Source organism: Hylobates moloch, unplaced genomic scaffold, assembly GCF_009828535.3.
Source record: "Hylobates moloch isolate HMO894 unplaced genomic scaffold, HMol_V3 SCAFFOLD_6, whole genome shotgun sequence".
In the NCBI taxonomy this organism is placed as follows: Eukaryota; Metazoa; Chordata; class Mammalia; order Primates; family Hylobatidae; genus Hylobates; species Hylobates moloch.
In genome coordinates, this window is record NW_026652281.1 from 18,077,244 (window position 1) to 18,100,450 (window position 23,207).

A 23,207-nucleotide genomic window follows, 5' to 3' on the forward strand; every position below is an offset into this window, starting at 1 on the left:
CTCTAATAATATTTGCTTTATATATCTAGGTGCTCTAATGTTGGGTGCATAGATACTTAAATTATCATATCCTTTTGCTGAATTGACTCCTTTATCATTTTACAGTGACTTTATTTGTCTCTTCTTATAGTTTTGTTTTGAAATCAATTTTGTCTGATATGACTGTAGTAAGTCTTGCTCTTTTTTGGTTTCCATGGACATGCAATATCTTTTTCCATCCCTTTATTTTCAGTCTGTTTCTTTATAGGTGAAGTGTGTTTCTTGTAGTCAACAGATAACTGGGTCTTGCTTTTTTAATCCATTCAGCCACTCTATGTCTTTCTTTTTTTCCCTAAAGATGGATTGTCACTCTGTCTCCCAGCCTGGAGTGCAGTGGTGCAATCTCGGCTCACTGCAACCTCTGCATCCTGGGATCAAGTGATTCTCCTGCCTCAGCCTCCCAAGTAGCTGGAATTACAGGCACCTGCCACCACGCCCAGCTAATTTTTGTATTTTTAGTAGAGACAGGGTTTCATCATGTTGTCCAGGCTGGTCTCTAACTCCTGACCTCAAGTGATCTGCCCACCTCAGCCTCCCAAAGTGCTGGGATTACAGGCCTATGTCCTTGATTGGACAGCTGAGTTCATTAACGGACATTGTTATTATTGCTAAGTAAGGCATTACTCCTGCCATTCTGTTATTGGTTTTCTGGTCTTGTCTTCCTTCTTTCTTTCCTTTCTGTCTTCATTTTAGTGAAGGTACTTTTCTCTGGTGGTATTATTTAATTTCTTGCTTTTAATTTTTTTTGTGGACCCATTGTATGTTTTTCAATTTTAGTTTACCATGAAGCTTCCAAATACTATCTTATAACCTGTTATTTTAAACTGATGGCAACTTAACACTGATTGCATAAACAAATAGAAAACTAATAAAAACTAATAGAAAAAAAACTAATAAAAAAGAAAAAGAAAAAACTGATAAAAACTCTACACTTTAATTTTGTCCCCCTGCTTTTTAATTTTTTTATTGTTTCTCTGTATGTCTTATTATACTATACATATAGAAAAGTTACTGTACTTATTTTTGATTAGATCACTGTTTAGTCTTTCTGCTTACAATAACAATATTTACACAGCACAATTACTATGTTATAATATTCTGTGTATTTCTGTGTGCAATTACCAGTGAATTTTGTACCTCCAGATAATTTGTCTATTACTCATTTATGACCTTTTCTTTCTTATTGAAGAACTCCTTTTAGCGTTTCTCGTGGGACAGGTTTAGTGTTGATAAAATTCCTCAGCTTTGGTTTGTCTAGAAAAGTTTTTTTTACTCCTTCATGCTTAAAGGATACTTTTGCTGAAGACACTATTCTATGGTAAATTTTTTTTCTTTCAGTAGTTTAAATATATTACGCCACTCTCTCCTGACCTGTAAGGTTTCCACTGAAAAGTCTGCTGCCAGATGTATTGGAGCTCCATTGTGTTATTTGCTTATTTTCTCTTGCTGCTTTTAAGATCCTTTCTCTATCCTTCACCTTTGGGGTTTTTAATATTCAATGTCTTAAAATAGTCTTCTTTGGGTTAAATCTGCCTGGGATTCTATAACCTTCTTGTACTTGGATATTGATGCATTTTTCTAGGTTTGGGAAGTTCTGTTATCCCTTTGAATAAACTTTCTACCCCTATCTCATTCTCTACCTCCTCTTTAGGTTCAGTAACTGAGATTTACCCTTTTGAGGCTATTTTCCAGGTCTTGTAGGCATGCTTCATTCTTTTTTTCTTCTTTTTCCTTTTGTCTCCTCTGACTGTATATTTTCAAATAGCCTATCTTTAAGCTCACTAATTCTCTCTTCTGCTTGATCAATTCTGCTACGAAGAGACTCTAATGCATTCTTCAGCATGTCAATTGCGTTTTCCACCTCCAGAATTTCTACTTGATTCTTTTTCATTATTTCAGTCTATTTTAAAAACATTACCTGATAGAATTCTGAATTCCTCCTCTGTGTTTTGAATTTCCCCTTGAGAGCTATTTTGAATTCTTTGTCTGAAAGGCCACATATCTGTGTTTCTCCAGGACTGGTCCCTGATGCTTTATTCATTTGGTGAGGCCATGTTTTTGTGAATGACCTTAATGCTTGTAGATATTTGTCTACGTCTGGGGATTGAAGAGTTAGGCCTTTATTGTAACCTTGGGAGATTACAATAAAACTCTAGGTTTGAGCTTCTTCACGCCCATTCTTCTTGGGAAGGCTTTCCAGGTATTCACAGGAACTTGGACCCTGAACCCAGTAATGCAGTTCTTGTAGACTCATAAAGGTACTACATTGGTGTTCTTGGATAAGATCTGGAAGAATTCTCTGGATTACCAAGCAGAGACTCTTGTTCTCTTCCTTTACTTTCTCCCAAGAAATGGAATCTCTCTGTGCTGAGCTGCCTACAGCTGGGAGTGGGTGACACTAGTATCCCTTGGCCACGACTTCTGTGACTATGCTGGCTCGGTCCTGAAGCCAGCACAACACTGTGTCTCACTGATGGCCCACTGTAACCACTACCTGACTACCACCTAAGTTCATTCAAGGCCCTAGGGCTCTATAATAAACAAGTGGTACAACCAGCCAGGTTTGTGTTTCTCCCTTTGTGGCGTCAAGTTTCTCTAGGCCCTGGGTGGGTCAGGTTTGTGTTTCTCCCTTCATGGCAGCAAGTTCTCCTAGGCCCTGTGTGGGTCTAGAGATGCTTTCTAGAAGCCGGAGATTAAAATCTAAAACCTCAGAAATTCACCTAGCGTTCTAGTCTACTGGAGCTAAGCTGGCACTTGAACCACAAGACAAAGTCCTTCGCACTTTTCCTTCCCCTTTCTGCATGCAAAAGAACTTCTCCCTGTGGCCATCACCACTAGCAGCCCATGGGGGGGTTCTGCCAGGTCACTACCAATGTTTACTTAAAGACCAAGTCTGTCTGAAGATAGCTTGTGATGAATGCTTCCAGGCTTGGGACTCACCCTTTGGGCCAGGGAAGATTTAAAAATGCTGACCAAGAACCTAGACCCGGAATAAAAAACCCCAAGAGTCTGCTCTATCCCACTATGCTCTACCCCATTGTTGCTAAGCTGGTACCTAAGGTACAAGACAGAGCCCCCTTCACTTTTCCCACTGTTTTTCTCAAATAGGAATCTTTCACCATAGCCACCACAGCTTGGAATGTGCTGGGTCATACCTGAAGCCAGTATGTGTCAGAGCCCAATGCCCATGACATATTACCTGGGTATCACTGTTGGTTATTCAGAGCCAAGGGACTCTTTATTCAGCAGTTGATAAATTCTGCCAGGTCTTTGCTGTGACAGGACAGCACTTAATTCAATATAAAATCCCCCAGTCACTGCCTATCCATCTCCCATGTGCACAAATTTCTCCCCACTGCACAATTACTGTGAGGGGTTGGAGGGTTAGGGGGTAGGCTGGACAGGCACACCTTTGCTGCCTCAGCTGGGGTCTCCATAGGTCACATGTCACCCCCACTGGCTGTGTGCCTAGTGTCCACTGGCTGTGTGCCCAGCACTAGGGCTTGCCGAGGAATTGCAGTCCTTGTGGCCTAGAGTGCCCCTCAAGTTCACTTAGGGCCCCAAAGCACTCTGGCCCACAATGGCGAGGCTTGCAGGAAGTCAAGCTCCAACTGCTTGGATGAGCAATTCCTCTCTGTCTAGGGCTGGCCCAAATGCTCCTTCTGTGGTTGGATGTCAGTGGAATACAGTCTAGTTCTGCTTTTCACTGGGACAGGACAGCACTGAGTTCAATGTAAAGCCTCACAAATGCTGTGCTCTCCCTGTCCCAAGCACAGAGAATCTCCACTGGCATGGCCTCTGCCAGGAGATGGGGGATGGGTGGCAGCTGTGCTTTAAGACTGTCTTTCCTGCCCTCTCCAATGTCTCTTTCAATGACATGAAGTTAAAACCAGGTACTGTGATTGCTCTCCTGATTTTTAGTTCTTGTAATGGTGCTTTTTGGGTGTAGTTGCTAAAATTTAGTGTTCCTGCAGGGGGAATGAATGGTGTAGGCTTCTAGTCCATCATCTTTCTCTGCCCTTCACAATTATGTTTGATAGTAGTTATTATTATGCCAATTTTACAGAGGAATAAGCCAAATTTAAGAGAAGTCAAATAACTTGTGTAAGATAACAACCCTTATTAGTGGTAGTTTCAGGATTCAGTTATCTGATGCCAAAATCTACAGTCTTAATTTGTTTTCAAGTAGCAATAATCATACATTGGCAAATCTGTTGATTTAAGAAGCTGCTTTTAACACAGACACCCAACCCTACACGATTTTCTTCTAAACCACCAGCATTCATTTACATTTTATATATAACCTTGAATTTCATTGCAATATTTAAACAGGGACTAGTGGATATTAAAGTTCTGTCTGGAGTGTTAAAAATCTAGTAGATTAAGGATCAAAGTAGCCAATTTTGGAGAACTGTATCTTTGTACGTGGCATTTCTTTCCAAGGGTAGAATTACTTAGAACTTGCAAGACTGCATAGGCAGAGCATTCATGAAATGCAAAAGAGGCAGTTCACTTGTCCCTTACAATTTGTATTAAGAAGACAATGGTAGTGATGAAAAATTGTTAAAACCCTTAACATCAAGTACATCCCTGAATTGCTTTTATAAATATGTTTTTACCTTGCCAACTGGCCAGGCAATTGCTACTTTATATCCCTAGTCAATATTAGCCCAAATGTACAGTAAATTGAATATTCTAGTTTAGAAATAGCAAAATGATGAAATGGCATCATAGGAAATGCATAAAAATTCCATTTTAGTAAGCTAAATCATCCATAGACTGCTAAAGAGAAGAAAGGTGAATGACTTATAACTATAAAACATTTTCAAATTAAATGAATATGATATGTTGTAGGAATTAACTTCCTTTATTGCAGTTTTATCCTGCATTTAGGAGAATCTGATTTAAATCAGAAATAAAATCTACAGATACACCCCCACACATGTGTATTTCAAACACTGGCTCTTCCCTCAAACACTTCTGCATGGCTGGCTCCTTCTTCTGTAAGTCTTTGCTTCAGTATTATCTTCTCAGTGATATTTTCTCTAACCATTCCGTTTAAAATTGAACATTTTTTCTCTCACTCTCCCCTAGCACTCCCTCTCTATTTTTCAAGTTTTATTTATCTACTTAATATTGACTACTTCTGGCATCTAATTTATTGTTTACCCCTCCCCAGAAAAATGTAAACTTTCATGACAGCAGGAAGCTTCTCTATTTTGGTCACCTGTCCTAGAGCACTGCCTGACATATAACATATACTCAATATAATATTGACATTCTCACATATTTTAAAGATACTTTTAAACTTAAATGTATTTTATGATTTTTCTTTGACATAGGACTTATTTGGCACTTTACCTTTCAAAATATGTGTAGGATAACTCATTTTGTTATCAATTTATATCTTAATTTGTTGTTGCAAAACAATGCAATCAATAATACAGCTTCTTTGAAAGCATCACTTCACTTATGACTTCATTTGTTCTTCCTTTTTCGAGATGGAGCCTCGCTCTGTCACCCAGGCTAGAGTGAGGGCCGCCATCTCGGCTCACTGCAACCTCCACCTCCTGGCACTTCTCCTGCCTCAGCCTCCCTGGTAGCTGGGACTACAGGCATGCGCCACCATGCCTGGCTAATTTTTGTATTTTTAGTAGAGACGGGGTTTCACCATGTTGGTCAGGCTGGTCACGAACTCCTGACCTCACGATCCGCCCACCTCAGCCTCCCAAAGTGCTGAGGTTACAGGCGTGAGCCACCGTGCCTGGCCATTACTTAATATTTAGGCAATTTTTCTATATGTTCCATATGTACTTGAAAATAATCTTTATTTTCTAATTCTTCAGCACCTAGTTCTATACACCTATCTAGCTATTTTCAAATCTTCTGTGTACTTACTGATTATTTTGTCTCCTTCATCTATCAATGACCAAGATAAATGTATTTAAAATTTCTCAGCAAATATCAAATGGTGGATTTATTTCTTCTTATATCTGTTTTGTATGTCTTGATCAATTTAAGATGATCGTATCTTTAGAAGATTGAATTATACCTTCTAAAATTTTATGGTGATACTTAATTTCTAGTTGCATTTTTGCCTTTTAATGTGCATTATTCATAATGGCCAAGATATGGAAACAACCTAGGTGTTCATCAACAGATGAATGGATAAAGAAAATGTGGTGTATATAAAAAAGAATTATTATTCAGTCTTAAAAAAAGAAGAAAATCCTGCCATTTGCAAAAGCATGGATGGAATGGGAGGACTTTATGCTAAGTGAAATAAGCCAGCCACAGTGAGAAAAATACTGTCTGATCTCACTTATATGTGGAATCTAAAAAAACCAAAAAGTGAAATAAACACAAACAGAGAGTAGAATGGTGATTAACAGTCACAAAAAGGGAAAGGAAATGGAGAGAAATAAGGTAAAATTTTACAATTAGGTAGAACGAATAAATCTAGTCACCTAATGTATACTGCAAGGAGTATTGTTAAAATTTGTAGTGTTTACTGAAAATTTGCTAAGAGAGTCGATTTTAGGAGCTCTTATCACAAAAAAGGATAACTATGGAAAATGATCAATCAATTTGATTGTAGTAATCAATATATATGATTACATACATACGTAATCACATATATATACATATGTAATTTTTTTATTGTCTAGACTTAAGGTGTACAACATGATAAAAAAGTGATAATAAGTAAATAAAATGAGCTTTCTTTATGTTAATGTTGCTACATCAGTTTTTTGTTTTGTTTTGCTTTGTTTATACTTGTCTGTTTTTTTCTTCCTTATTTTACCTTTCAACCTTCTTTTGTCCTATAGGGACAACAAAGGAGCTGTAGATTCGCAAACTTGAATGTCCTTTACTACCAGAAAGAATTAATATGACTACCAGATCCCTAGGTGTCATAATTTATGCCTAGAGGAAAGTAGTGGCCTAATATGATGCCACAATACATCTTTTTATTTATATTATATATCTTCTATGCCATACTGAATGCCAGACTTTATGGTAAGCATAGGAGAATAAGTACTTGGTGAAATGAATGTATCTTATTCTCACAACAACTCTGTGAGATAGTGAAAGTGTTATCTCTGCATTACAGGTAGGGAACCTTAGGCTTATATAGTATTTAATGATTTCTCAAGCTTATTCAGATAGCAGAAGAAGTAGAATCGGTATTTTTCTAATCTTAACCTAGGTTTCTTTCACTCCATGACAGTGCCTTTCTTTGGCATTAACTTTTCTTAAGCAAGCAAATATGGGATGTGGGAGATAGTTCCAGATACATTCCAGAAACATCAAGGATGTTAATATGCTAAATGTGCACTACTTATTGCAGGCTTATTGATGGAGTCACCAGGACTAAAACCATCACTAAACTGCTTTCACAGTAGCATAATAAAAATAATTAAACTAAGATAGTCATGCTAATAGAGACAGTCACAATAATAAAGGCAAGAAGGAGAAAATTACAATGTAGAAGAAATATGTTAGCCATAAGTCTCTGAACATTTCCCTTGTCCATAATTCATTTTATGCATTGACATGTGTCACTTAAGTAACCAAAATGAAATATAAAGACACCAAAAAAATAATAAGAAAATCATTGTTTTTACACGTAGTGTGTGTATTTTTAAACTAGAGGTGGTTAAACGACATCTCTTCCCAGTGAATAGAAACATTTCTATTAAGTAAGCTTATCTTATGCAACAAAGTATAGAAATAGCCTTGGAGAGCTGTATATTTAAAGCAATCAATTGTGTGTCTAGTTAAGGAAATATGCCATCATCATTAAACACATGAATAGTAACAAGTCATTTCCTTAATGAATCCCTATTAAGGTACATTAAAGCCAGCTTTACAAATAGCCTTAAAATCACTTGGGCTAGCAAATTTATGCAGCCTGCCAGATTAACAGAATCCTCAACTATGTTCCTGCTTTTACTGTATTCTTTTTTTTTGTTTGTTTGTTTGTTTTTTGAGATGGAGTCTCGTTCTGTTGCCCAGGCTGGAGTGCAGTGGTGCAATCTCGGCTCACTTCAAGCTCCGCCTCCCAGGTTCATGCCATTCTCCTGCCTCAGCCTCCCGAGCAGCTGAGACTACAGGTGCCCACCACCACGCTCGGCTAATTTTTTGTGTTTTTAGTAGAGACGGGGTTTCACTGTGTTAGCCAGGATGGTCTCGATCTCCTGACCTCATGATCTGCCCGCCTTGGCCTCCCAGAGTGCTGGGATTACAGGCACGAGCCACTGCGCCTGGCCTACTGTGTTCTAAGAAACTTACCCTCTCTATTCAGCTACCTTTTTTCCATTGCTGTAGCTGAAAACCTCTCCAAATCTCTCAATTTTGCTCTCAAACTCTGTCTTTCATTTACTCTGTGATCGCTATTGGGAGTCTATGATGATGACGGTCACCTGCTTAATACTCAGCTGTAGTTGGTAAACATTATCTGGGATTATAACACTGTGCAACTGTACCCACAAGCTCTGTAAAATACCTAGTCTGCCACAACATTTCAGCATTGATGGAGACTGTCCCATAAACATAACCTGTGGTCATTGACATCCTTGATTTTCACTCTTAGCTTTCCATGGACATCATTTTAGCTACATCCAAAGTTATGTGGTGTTTTGAGCCATGCTGAGATACTTAACAGGGAGAGAGAGTGCACAAAACCAATAGTTATTTATTGAGGCTCTTGTTTGGGCATAGTGCAATGCTTAGTGCTGAGGTGCTAAGTGTGGGTAATTGGAAATTATGTTTAATGAATTGACCTAGTGGTATAAAGAATAATACTTTGGTTTTAAAAAGTGTGCATGATATGTTGTACTTGAATAGCACCAAGGCATCCAAGGGAAAACCTAGGAAACTGAAAAATAGGAGCAGAATTATAGGCTGTCTGGGTCTTAGACTTTAATTCAACTGTACAGCAGTGCTAGTATGGGCTCTGGAAGTATATGTGGTTTTTAAAGGAAAAATTACAGAGAATATAATATCTAAACATGTGAAACAATTACCTGTGAAGGGAGAAAATAAGTTATAATGCAAGAGAGTAATAATATACCCATGGTAAGTTTACCAGAAACAGTACAGCATGGCCTAGCACTTTGTAGTGTTGTAGGAAAGAGAATGAACTCTGAAAAAAGACTTTAATATTTCTGTACCTTTATTGAACTCAAACCAGTAAAGTTGTATGGAGTAGGTGTGATTATCCTTATTTTACCACACTGTATGGAAAACAAGGCTCATAAATACTAAAGGACTTTCACCAAGCGACTGCCAATTTGTGGTAGAACTGGAATGACCTTCTTGGAGTCCTGTTTTCTCAGTGTCATTACTTTCCATTCAGTTGCACTTGAAATGAGCTCAGGAGGAGGACTGAAGGACATTACTACTCTTTGATAAGAAACAGTAGAAAGGCCAACTAGTTTATCAAAAAGGCAGCTGTTGTATGAGGTCAGAGCATATTGGATGACGAGACATCTTGTCTCACCTGTTCTCCATAGTGAGTCATTAGAATGGGTTAAATTTCCATGGAAAATATTATACTTGTTTTCCATATCCATCTGGTCTATAAATTGCATGTTAAGAATAAGGCGGAATCTGTGTTAAGATTAGTTGATAGATAATGTAATAAAGATTAAAATTGTTTGGCATATTAAAGTGTTCTTATTCTTTACACAAAGCAATATTTACTCCTTGTGATATGTACATTGAGATTGTCTAGGATAATATTAAGAGAAGGAAAATAAGATATTTGTTTCAGATATTCAGATTCTGCTCCAGAAAGACAAAAGGAATACAGATGATATGGTTTGGGAAAGGTTTTTTTTTTTTTTTTAAGTAGAATAATTGACAGAATACTTAAAGTGTACAATCTAATAAGTTGTGACATCTGCATAGATCTGTGACATCACCACCACAATCAAGATAACGAACATATCTGTCATCTCTAAAAGTTTCCTTGTACACCTCTGTAATCTTCTCTTACTCTCATTCCTATCCCTAGGCAAACACTGATTTGCTTTGTGTCACTGTACCTTAAATTGCACTCCCTAGAATTTGTATAAGTGGAGTCATACAGTGGGTACTCTTTTCTTGGTGGGGGACAGGGTGTGTCAGGCTTCTTTCACTGAGCATAATTATTTTGAAATCCATCCAAGTTTGTAGCATGTATTAATAGCTCATTAGTTTTAATTACCGAATAGTGTATCTGGATATGCAACAGTTTATCCATTTACATGTTTATGAACATTTGGATTTCTTGCCCTTTTGATTATTACAAATATAGCTGCTATGAACACTTATGTACAAGTCTTTGTATAAATATATGCTTTTGTTTCGCTAGGGTACCTTCCAAACTGTTTTCCAAACAGGTTGTATCATTTTACATCCCTGTGATTATTAAAATTACATTTAGGTAACAAGCTTTATAAATATAAAGATTATGCACTATAGAGGTGTCATAAACTGTAATATAGATTAATTATAAAAATGTATTGGATCTATCTTTATTCTGAATACATATTAAAGTACAACGCAATTGATATAGAAATATTATTTGAGCATCATTCATTGCTAATAGTTTTTAATTTTGAAAAATTTTCTAACCTTTTTAGCTTTTCAAATTGAATGTTCACATATGAAAAGATGTTCCATATCACATGACAGACTCTTACAAAACTAAATATGCTCTTATTATATAATCCAGAATTCACACTCTTTGATACTTACCTAAAGGACTTGAAAACTTATGTCCACGCAAAAAACCTGTGCACAGATGTTTATAGCAGCTTTATCTGTAATTAGCAAAAATTGGAAATCTTCAAGATGTCCCTTGGTAGATGAATGGATAAATCAACTATGATACATTCAGACAACAGAATATTATTCAGTGCTAAAAAGTTGAGTGATTAAGCCATGAAAAAGCATGGAGGAAATTTAAATGCATATTTCTAAGTGAAAGAAACCAATGTGAAAGGCTGCATATTAACTATATGACATTTTGGAAAAGGCAAAACTATGGAGACAGTAAAAAGATCAGTGATTGCCAGGGTGTGGGAGAGGGAGGGATGAATATAATGAGCGCAGAGGATTTTTAGGGTAGTTAAAATACCATTATAAAATACTTTTTAAAGATGGTAGATTGGAGACAGTGTTAGTGTGCCTCTCTCATTTGGAAGGACAGAATAGTGGGTAGAGATTCACACTGTGAATATTTTTTCCAAGAACCAACTCAAGAGCTTAGCAGGAAAACCAAAAGAATCTACACACCCTATAAAAGAAATGGCAGGCTGCAGCTTACTCCATGAGACCGGTGAAAAACAGTAAGTTCTTAGAGTGTGAGGTGGGGAGAGCCTGCCTGCAAGCACATATGCTCAGTGGGGATTCTGAAGCTTTAGGCCATGGGAGAAGACCTTAGTCGTACCCAGAGCAGGAACAGATTTAGGGAGCAGTGCAAGTCACCCTGGGACTCCTTCCAGCTCAAGGGAGGGAGGAGTCATAGTGTGAAAGAAGCTCCCAACTGAATTTTGTGATATAATTTCATAATCCCAAGTGGGGATGAACTCCTCTGAACACAGCCTGGTGGGGGGAGTGGGAAGTGCGCTTCAGACACAAGTGCAGGAGCTGGACACCGAGCATTGTGGGCAGACGGGCATGGCATGAAAGTATTTAGATAACAACTAACATGATGAATAGAACAGTATCTCACATCTCAATATTAATGTTGAATGTAAATGGCCTAAATGCTTCATTTAAAAGATAGAGAATGGCAGAATGGATTTTTAAAAACCACCAACCAAATATCTGCCATCTTCAGGAAACTCAGCCAACACTAAAGGACTCATAGAAATTTAAGGTAAAGGGGTGGTAAAAGATATTCCATGCAAATGGAAACTAAAAGGTATCAGGAGTAACTGTTCCTGTATAAGACAAAACAGACTTTGAAGCAACAACAATAAAAATAGACAAGGACATTATATAGTGATAAAAGTGTTAGTCCAACAAGAAGACATTACAATCCTAAATTTATATGCACCTAAAACTAGAGCTCACAGATTTATAAATCAATTACTACTAGACCCAAGAAATGAGATAGACAGCAACACAATAATAGTGGGGACTTCAATATTCCACTGACAGCACTAGACAGGTCATCAAGACAGAACATCAATGAAGAAGCAATGGACTTACACTATACCCTAAAAAAATGAACTTAACATATTTATAGAACATTCTTCCCAAAAAACTGCAGAATACACATTCTTCTTATCAGCACATGGAACATTCTCCAAGACAGAACATATGATAGGCCACAAAACAAGTCTCAATAAATTTAAGACAATCAAAATCATATCAAGTATCTTCTCAGACCACAGTGGAATAAAACTGGAAATTAACTCCAAAAGGAACTCTCAAAATTCTACAAACACATACAAATTAAATAATCTGCCCTTGAATGATTTTTGAGTTAACAATGAAATAAGTATGAAATTTAAAAATTCTTTGAAATGAATGTTAATAGTGACAACTTACCAAAACCTCTGGAATACGGCAAAAGTGTTGCTAAGAGGAAAGTTTATAATGCTAAAAGCCTACATAAAAAGTCTGAAAGTGTGCAAATTGACAATCTAATGTCATCCCTCAAGGAACTAGAGAAACAAGGATAAACTAAACTCAAACCCAAAAGACGAAGAAAAAAATAAAGATCAGAGCAGAACTAAATGAAACTAATTGAAACAAAAAAAAATACAAAAGATAAATGAAACAAAAATCTAGTTCTTCAAAAAGATAAACAAAATTGGTAGACCATTAGTAAGATTAGCCAGGAAAAGAAGAGAGAAGATACAAATAAACTCAAGTAGAAGTGAAACTGGACATATTACGACTGATACCACAGAAATACAAAAGATCATTCAAGACTACTATGAACACCTTTGTGCATACTAACTAGAAAATTTAGGGGAAATTGATAAATTCCTGGAAATATACAATCCTCCTAGATTAAATCAGGAAAAAATAGAAACCCTGAACAGAACGTTAATAAGCAATGAGATTGAATCAGTAATAAAAAAATGCCTACCAAAAAATTTCCAGACCAAATGGATTCACAGCTGAATTCTACCAGACATTCAAAGAAGAAATGGTACCAATATTATTGACACTATTCCAAAAGATAGACAAAGAGGGAATCCTTCCTAAATCATTCTATGAAGCCAGTATCACCCTAATAACAAAACCAAGAAAGAACATAACAAAAAAAGAAAACTACAGACCAATAACCTCGATAAACATAGATGCAAAAATCTTCAACAAAATGCTAGCTAACGGAATTCAACAGCACATCAAAAAGGTAATATATTATAATCAACTGGGTTTCATCCCAGGAATGCAGGTATAGTTTAACAAACGTTAAGTCAATGAATGTGATGCACTAAATAAACAGAATTTTAAAAATATGTAATTGTCTAAATGGACACAGAAAATGCATTCAATAAAATCCAGCAATCTTTATGATCAAAATTACTCAACAAAATAGATATAGAAGGGACTTTCTTCGAAGTAATAAAAACCATATACAAACCCACAGCCAACATCATATCAAATAGTGAAAAGTTGAAAGCATTCCCCCTGAGAACAAGAACAAGACAAGGATGCCCACTTTCACTACTTCAACATAGTACTGGAAGTCCTATTCACAGCAATCAGACAAGAGAAAGAAATAAAGACCATCCAGATTGGAAAAGAGCAAGTTAAACTGTCGCTGTTCACCAATGATATGGTTGTACAACTAGAAAACCCTAAAGACTCATCCAAAAAGCTCCTAGATCTGATAAATCCAGTAAAGCCTCAGGATATAAAAATCAGTGCACACAAATCAGTACCACTGCTATACAACAACAATCAAGAATCAAATCAAGAACTCCATCTTTTTTACCACAGCTGTAAAATGCTAAAATATGTAGAAATGTACTTAACTAAGGGGGTAAAAGATTTCTATAAGGAAAACTACAAAACACTCCTGAAAGAAATCATAGATGACACAAACAAATGGAAACAAATCCCATGCTCATGGATGGGAAGAATCAATATTGTGAAAATGACCATACTGCCCAAAGTGATCTACAGATTCCATGCAATTCCCATCGAAATATCATCATCATTCTTTACAGAACTAGAAAAACCAATCCTAAAATTCATATGGAACCAAAAAAAGAGCCCACATACCTGACTTCAAATTATCCTACAGGGTTATAGTTATCAAAACAGAATGGTACTGGTATAAAAATAGGCAGAACAGAGAACCCAGGAATAAAGCCAAATACAGCCAACTGATTTTTGACAAAGCACACAAACATAAATTAGGGAAGAAGACACTCTATTCAATAAATGGTACTGGGAAAACCTGCAAGTCATGTGTAGAAAAATGAAACTGAATCCCTATCTCTTTCTTACCTTATACAAAAATCAACTCAAGATGGATAATAGTCTGAAATCTGGGACCTGAAACCATAAAAATTCCAGAAAATAACATTAAAAAAAATCTCTTCTAGACATTGACTTAGGCAAAGAATTCATGACTAAGACCCCAAAAGCAAATGCAACAAAACAAAAATAAATAAATGTGACTAAAAAGCTTATGCACAGCAAAAGAAATAGTCACCAGAATAAACGGACAACCCACAGAGTGGGAAAATATGTTCATGAACTATTCATCCAACAAAGGACTGGTATCCAGAAGCTACAAGGAACTCAAACAAATTAGCAAGAAAACAAGCAAATAATCTAATGTAAAAGTGGGCAAAGGACATTTCAAATAGGCATTTCAAAATGTCTACTTGAAAATAGACATTTTTCAAAGAAGGCATGCAAACAGCTAACAAACTTATGAAAAGTGCTCAAGCTCACTAATCATCAGGAAAATGGAGATTAAAGCCGCAATGAGATACCACCTTACTTCTGCAAGAATGGCCATAATTGAAAAGTCAGAAAACAATAGATGTTGGCATGGATGTGTTGAAAGGGGAACACTTTTACATTGCTAGTGGGAATGTAAATTGGTACAACCACTATGGAAAACATTATGGAGATTCCTTAAAGAATTAAAAATAGAACTACCATTCAACCCAGCAATCCCACTACTGGGTATCTACCCAAAGGAAAAGAAGTCATTACATGAAAAAGACACCTGCACATGCATATTTATAGCAGCACAATTAACAATTGCAGAGATATGGAACCAATCTAAGTGACCATCAACCAATTAGTGGATAAAGAAAATTTGGTATATGTATACCATAGAATACTACTCAGCCATAAAAAAGAAAGAAATAATATATTTTGCATCAACTTGGATGGAGCTGGAGGCCATTATACCAAGTGAAGTAGTAACTCAGGAATGGAAAACTAAATATTGTATATTTTCACTTACAAGTGGTAGCTAAGCTATGAGGACACAAAGGCGTAAGAATGATATAATAAACTTTGAAGACCCTGGGGGGAAGGTTGGGAAAAGTGTGAGGGATAAAAGACTACACATTGGATACAATGTATGCTGCTCAGGTGACGGGTGCACTAAAATCTTAAAATCTCAGAAATTACCACTAAGGAACTTACCCATGTAACCAAAAACTACATGTACCCCCAAACCTATTGAAATAAAAAGTTAAATAAAATAAAATATTCTGTATGATACTATAATGGATACACACCATTATACAAACCTGTAGAATGCATAACACCAAGAGTAAATTCTTATGTAAATTATGGACTTTAGGTGGTAATAATGCGTCAGTGTAGATTCATCAATTATACAAATGTACCACTCAGGTGGGGGATATTAATAATGGAGAAGGCTATATGCATGTGTGGAGGTAGGAGCTATATGGGATTTCTGTGTACTTTCTTCTCAATTTTCCTATAAACTAAAACTGTTCTAAAAATGTAAAGTCTTTAAAAATGTAGATAAATGGCAATAGATGATCCATAACAACAATTTATAAAATATTTTGTTATTTTTTCAGGCGTGATGTTTGTGTTGTCAGCTTTTTAAAATGCGTAAGTTTTGTGATTTCCCTCTTTCTAAATAAATATTCATTTTTGTTAAAAAGGAATGTTTAAAGAATAGAATACAGGAAGGATTACCTTTAAATTATAAATAATTGCTATTGGCTGGGCGTGGTGGCTCATGCCTGTAATCCCAGGACTTTGGGAGGCTAAGGTGGGTGGCTCACAAGGTCAGGAGTTCAAGAACAGCCTGGCCAACATGATGAAACCCTGTCTCTACTAAAACTACAAAAATTAGCCAGGCGTGGTGGCATGTGCCTGTAACCCCAGCTACTCAGGAGGCTGAGGCAGGAGAATAGCTTGAACCCGGGAGGTGGAGGTCCAGGACTTTGGGAGGCTGAGATGGGTGGATCACGAGGTCAGGAGTTCAAGAACAGCCTGACCAACATGGTGAAACCCCGTCTCTACTAAAAATACAAAAATTAGCCAGGCGTGGTGGCACATGCCTGTAGTCCCAGCTACCCGGGAGGCTGAGGCAGGAGAATCGCTTGAACCTGGGAGGCGGAGGTTGCAGTGAGCCAAGATCATGCCATTGCACTCCAGCCTGGGCAACAGAGTGAGACTCCATCTCAAAAGAATAAAAATAAAAATAAATAATTACTATTATTCCATTGACATTTCGTATCATTTCCTAGAGTGCCTGTAGAATAGTCTCATTTTGCCCCTCTTCAGTAATCACAGGGAGTGGTCTGTTGACAGGAATGCAAAAGACAACATATTAAAGAGGATAACAATGTGACCTTCACAGGAGTACATCCATTTCTCCTCGGCTCTGCCATTCATCCTAATGATCCTGGAAATCATACCTCAGTTTCTTTTTAACTTTCCCCCTCAGTTTTATTAAAGTATAAATGGCATATAAAAGTTTTTGTACATTTACAGGATGCAATGTGATGTTTTGATATAAGCATACTTTGGGAAATGATTAAATCAGACTAATTAACACATCTATCATCTAATATCGTTATCATTTTTTTCTGGTGAGAGCATTTAAGATCTACTCTGTTAGCAATTTTCAAGTATACAATACATTATTAACTATAGTCACCATACTGTACAATCGGTCTCCAGAATTTATTCATCATGTCTAACTGAAACTTCGTACCCTTTGACCAGCATCTCTTACTCTCCTCATCCCCTTCCCTAGCCCTTTGCAGCCACCATGCTACTCTTTGCTTCTGTGAGTTGGATATTTTTAGATTGCACATACAAATACAATTTTGAAGTATTTGTCTTTCTGTGCCTGGTTATTTCACATAGCATAATGTCCAACAGATTTATTCATGTTGTCAAACATAGATTTCTTTTTCAATAAAAACTAAAGAGTGTTCTATTGTGTATATATACTGCATTTGCTTTATCCATTTATCCCTTGATGGAAACTTGGGTTAATTTCTAATCTTGGATATTATGAATAATGCTGCAATAAACATGGAAGTTCAAGTATCTCTTCATCATACTGTTTTCAATTCCTTTAGGTATATACACAGGAAGAGAATTGCTGGATCATTTGGTAATTCTATTTTTAATTATTTGGCAACCCTCTATACTGTTTTCCATAATAGATGTACTAATTTAAGTTTCCACGAACAGTGTACCAGGGTTTCCTTTTATCCACATTTTTGCTATTTTTTAAAAATCAGTTATCTTTTAGACAACAGCCGTTCTAACAGGTGTGAGGTGGTATCTCATTGTGGTTTCAATTTGCATTTCCTTGATGGCTAGGTATGTTGAACATTTTTAAATATATCTGTTGGCCATTTGTATGTATTCTTTTGAGAAATGTTTATTCAGGTTCTTTGCTTGTTTTTAAATTAGATTGTTTTCTTGCTATTGAGTTGTTTGTGTACTTTATATATTTTGGATATTAGCCCCTTATCAGATATATGATTTGCAAACATTTTTTTCCCTTCTGTAGGTTGTCTCTTCACTTTTGATTGCTTCCTTTGTCATGCAGAACTGTTTAATTTGATGCAATCCCATTTGCCTATTTTTGCTTTTGTGGCCTGTACTTTTGGTGTCATATCCAAAATATTATTGCCCAACCACTGTCAAGAATTTTTTTCTACGTTTTCTTGTAGTAGTTTTCTTTGTTGGCAGTTTTTTTTTTTGTTTGTTTTTCTAATTTCAGTACTTTGTACATATTCCACTCTCCTCTGGCTTTCAGGGTTTCTGCTGAGTAATCCGTGATAGTCTTATGAATGTTCGCTTGTATTTGATGACTTTTCTCTTGCTGCTTTCAAAATTCTTTCTTTGTCTTTGTCTTTTGAGAGTTTGATTATAAAGTGTCCTGGTAAAAATCTCTTGATATTTAATCTATTTGGGATTCTTTGGGCTTCATGGATCTAAACATTCATTTTCCTCTCCAAATTTAGGAAGTTTTCTGTCATTATTTCTTCATATATAATATTTGCCCTTTCTGTTTGACTAATACTTCTGTGAATTCCATATTTGTATTGGCTTGCTTGATAATGTCCCATAAGTCCCATTGGCTTTCTTCACTCTTTTCCATTATTATTTCTTTTTATTTCTCTGCCTGGGTAATCTCAAATAATCTGTCTTTGAGTTCACTAATTCTTTCTTCTTCTTGATACAGCCTGCTGTTGAAGCTCCCTATGGAATTTTTCAGTTCAGTCATTTTAAGCTGCAGAATTTGTTTGGTTTCTTTTTATTTTTTCTATCTCTTTGTTGAACTTCTAGTTTTATTTGTTCACTATTTTCCTGTTTTTATTTAGTTGTCTGTGTTCTCTTGGGGGCCACTGAGCTTCTTTAAGATGAGTAATTCAGTTCTGAATTCTTTGTCAGGATGTTCATGGATATTCATTTCTATAGGGATATTTATTCATATTTTTTTTCTTTGGCATGTTCTCTGATTATTCATGACCTTTGTGGCCTTGCACTGAAGTCTGAACATTTGAAAAAGTAGTCACTTTATAGACTGGCTCTCTCAGGAAAGATTCTTTACCAGTCAGCTTGGTGAAGTGATTCTTGGTGGGCCATCTCATGTGATCTGCAGGCAAGCTTGCTACTAAGTCCCTGGGCAGGCTGGCCTGCTATCTGGGTCAGCAGGTGAGCAGTCCTGTTGCCTGGATGCACTGGAGTTAGCCTGGTGACTGGGTCTGTGGGGTCAGATCTGAAGCCTTGGTTTAGGGCTGGTCAGGCTCTGGTGTCCAGTGGGGTGGGCCTTCTGGCTAGGTCAGCATGGGTGAGCCTGGAACCTGTGTCTATGGGGGCTGGCCTGAGGTCTGGATCCATAGGAACTGACCTGGTGTTGGTGTAGGACTTGAACCTGACTCTATAAAGGTCACTCTGGCACAGGGGTGGTCCTGGTCCTGAGTCCACAGGTACTGGCCTAGTACCTGGGTTTGTGTAGGTAGATTTAGTGCCTGGAACCATGGGGGTAGGCCTGAAGCCTAGGCCTATAGAATTGGGCCTGAATCCTGAGTCAATTGGAGCTGACCTGGAGCCTGAGTCCATAGAGGTTGAGACTGGATCCTCAGTCCACAGGGGCCAACATGGAGCCAAGATCTGCAGGGGCAGTACCGGAGCCTGGGACCACAGGGGCTAAACCAGCATTGGAGTCTATCAGGTGGATCAAATCTTGGATCTGCTGGAGTGGACCTGGAACTTGGGAACATGACTGGTCTGGAGTCTGGGACTTGGTAGCCAGCCTGGTGACGTGGCAGGCCTGTATCCTGGGTCTGCAGTGGCTATATTGGCACGCTACAGCCACTGTTTACTGGAGCAGGCCTGGAACCTGGGTCTACTAAATGCGGGCCATAGGGGGAAGCTTGGAGTCTGGGCAGGCTGGAACCTGTATCCATGGGGGCTGGCCTCCAGTCTGTGTTTGTGGGTGCTCTCTGAAGTCTGGGGCTGCAGGAGCTTGCCTGGAGACTGGGTCTACTGGGGCTAGACTGACATCAAGATTCACTTGTGTGGGCCTGGTGCTGGAGTTCCTGGCAAAGTGAAGTGCTGACTTTACTCTCCATCCCCCACATGGAGAGTATTTCTTACCCTACTGCTGCCAGGGCTTGGGGGAGGGGTGACACAGGTAATGTCGGTGTGTACTTTCTGCCCTCTTCAATGTGTCTTTTCTTGTTTTTGTGCTGTAATCTCTCACCTATATCCTTAACTCTTGTACATGGATAATTGTTCAAATTTATGTTTCTGCAATAGGACAAATGTTGAAAAGTTTTATTCTGCCATTTTGTCGATGGTACTCCTCTACTTTATTCAGCAATGAAATGCAAAAGCTATTTCATTGGCCCTTATGATGAATAAATTATATAATTCCTGTAAAGCAATGTGTATACAGATTACTGGGAAAAGAGAGAATGACATAGGATTTTTAGATCGTGAGACATTTTCTACTGTAAACTAGAATAAATGCATTTGACACAAAATATATTTTAGGGAAGTTGTCTCTGTCTCTGTCTCTCCTTTTCTCTCTCTCTCTCTCACTCATTTGCCCTCATTACTCTCCCAATTGACCTCTCTTACCTATATTGTTAAGTTCCCTGCACGGTCAACACTGAGATTTCTTTTTCGGTAATTAATGGATAAACGGATAGATAGATTCAAGCTACTTTGAAAATTAGAAATTTTACTTTCATTATCAGGTAAGTATGAATGCTTTTAATTTTGATTTTAATAATGTGTGAAAAACTTACTCATAAGATTTTTTTGACCATGCACATAAAATGATTCAACACAATATTTCCTCACACCTTTCCCTTGTCACCAATGCTTTTACCTATTCACATAAAATAATGCCCACTTATTTTCCATAGCAATATGAATATAAATCATAGCTTTAGAAAAATAATAAAATTCAATATTAAAGCAAGATAGGATATTAGAGAACATCTAGTTTAGCTCTCACATTGTGCAGATAAAGAAAAGTTTTCCAAATGGGTGGCTTTCATTTCTTTTTTAATTCTTTTATTGTGGAATTAAGATAATTCCAGAAGTAATGAGAGACAGATGTACGTGTAGTCCATGTACCATCTTGAACTGAGTGCTCTATCTCATCTTCTACACATATAATACAATTTCATTGGAAGGGTAGTGCATCAACTAAAACTTCTTGAAGATTATTGGACTACATGCCTATTCTTGCTTCTAAAATGTTATATCATAGGTTGTTCCTCATGGGTCTGGCATCTCTCTCTCTCTCTCTCTCTCTCTCTGTGGCTACTGTGATTCCTCCTACTTTATAGTGAGCCCTGAGAATAATTCTTCCAGACAATTTTAAGAGCTATTCATTAATTCATGTACGTATATCAAAATAGAAATGCAGCCAGACTTTTGCTTTCTGTTCCCAGATGTTCAAATTAAAAATGATTGCAGACATGACTAATTGAGTGCTTTTACTTTCATAGTTAACTTTCTGGTAACTGGATAGGAGTTCTGAGGGTGCTGGTAATATTCTATGTCTTTATAGGAATGACAGTTTTCATGATAATGTTTACATGGTAAAAAATCACTTCATCTTCTCATTTATAAGTGGCAGCTAAATAATAAGAACATATGCACAAATGGAGGGGAATAACACACACTGGAACCTTTCAGAGGGTGGAGGGTGAGAGGAGAAAGAGAATCAGGAAAAATAACTAAGGGGTACTAAGCTTAATACCTGGGTGATGAAATAATCTGTACAACAAACTCCGTGACATAAATTTACCTATGTAGCACACCTGCACTTATACCCTGAACATTAAAGTTAAAAAATATTCACTTCACTGAACAATTACAATTTATGTACTCTTATGTATGTATATTTTACTTTGATAAAAAGTTTATTTTAAAAAGAAATTTAAAGTATATAAAATTTAAATTTTTACATATGCCTTCTGAGAAGTTGTTTCACTTGAAAACTTCACAAGAGATAACTGAAGCGATAAATGTAATTATATGAAAATGAGAAATGTTTTGCTGAATAATTTTCAGAACATTAACTCTAATTTGGCCACTGAAAGTATTGCACATAAAATCTATTGTGAGTTTTAAATTAAATGAAAAGTTGATTCCTAATATTCCCTGCAAATATTAAATAACTGTTAAGATAATCAGGTAGTTCTATAGGGACAGATATAGAAGAAATCCAAGAGTTACTAAGTGAAAAAAGTAACTTGCAAAGAAGTATACATTGCATGAACTATTTTTGGAATCAGTTTTTAGTTTTTGTAATTAGTTTAGGTTTTGTCTATTTACAAATTTTACATATCTGGAATTATAAGTCATGCATTATTGTATGTGAGTAAATAAATAGAAATGTTACCAAATGCAGGAAAGAATAAGATCAAATGGAATATTTCCAAAACTGCCAAAAGAATTTATTTCTGATGACCAAGAATAATAGGGATTTTTCAATCACTGTTTATATTGTTTCATAATATTTTCTTAAAATCCCTGTGCATTGATTTGATAATCATGGAAAAAAGATGAACTCTCCTGTTAGCAGTGTCTTCTTTTATTCTAGCACTTGGAAATTCTTCTTTCTTTTTTTGTTTTGTTTTGTTTTGTTTTTTGAGCTGAGCTATCTGAGCTATGGACATATATAATTTTTTTTTGAGATGGAGTCTTGCTCTTGTCACCCAGGCTGGAGTGCAATGGCATGATCTCAGGTCACTGCAACCTCCGCCTCCTGGGTTCAAGCGATTCTCCTGCCTCAGCCTCCCAAGTAGCTGGAACTACAGGTGCGTGCCACCATACCCAGCTAATTTTTGTATTTTTAGTAGAGACAGGGTTTCACCATATTGGCCAGGATGGTCTTGATCTGTCGACCTCGTGATCCACCCGCCTCGGCCTCCCAAAGTCTGGGATTACAGGCATGAGCCACCATACGCAGATGGACATATATAATTTTTTAGAAATATTTTAACCACCATATCTCTCTCTATATATTTATATATATTACATGTTATATGTAATACATATTTATTTATATATTATATATGTTATAACTATAAATTATATATTTATATATATAATAATATATAATATATATTTTATAAACATTTTATATTATATATTTTATAAATATATATATTTTAATGACTGTATCTATCTATCTATCTATATATATA

General features: G+C 36.7%; 1 pseudogene; it reads right to left on the reverse strand.

The window, feature by feature from the left end:
- Positions 1-19,596, reverse strand: part of LOC116470443 (ADP-ribosylation factor-like protein 2-binding protein) — a 56,178-nt pseudogene extending 36,582 nt beyond the window's left edge.
- Positions 19,597-23,207: the final 3,611 nt, after the last annotated feature.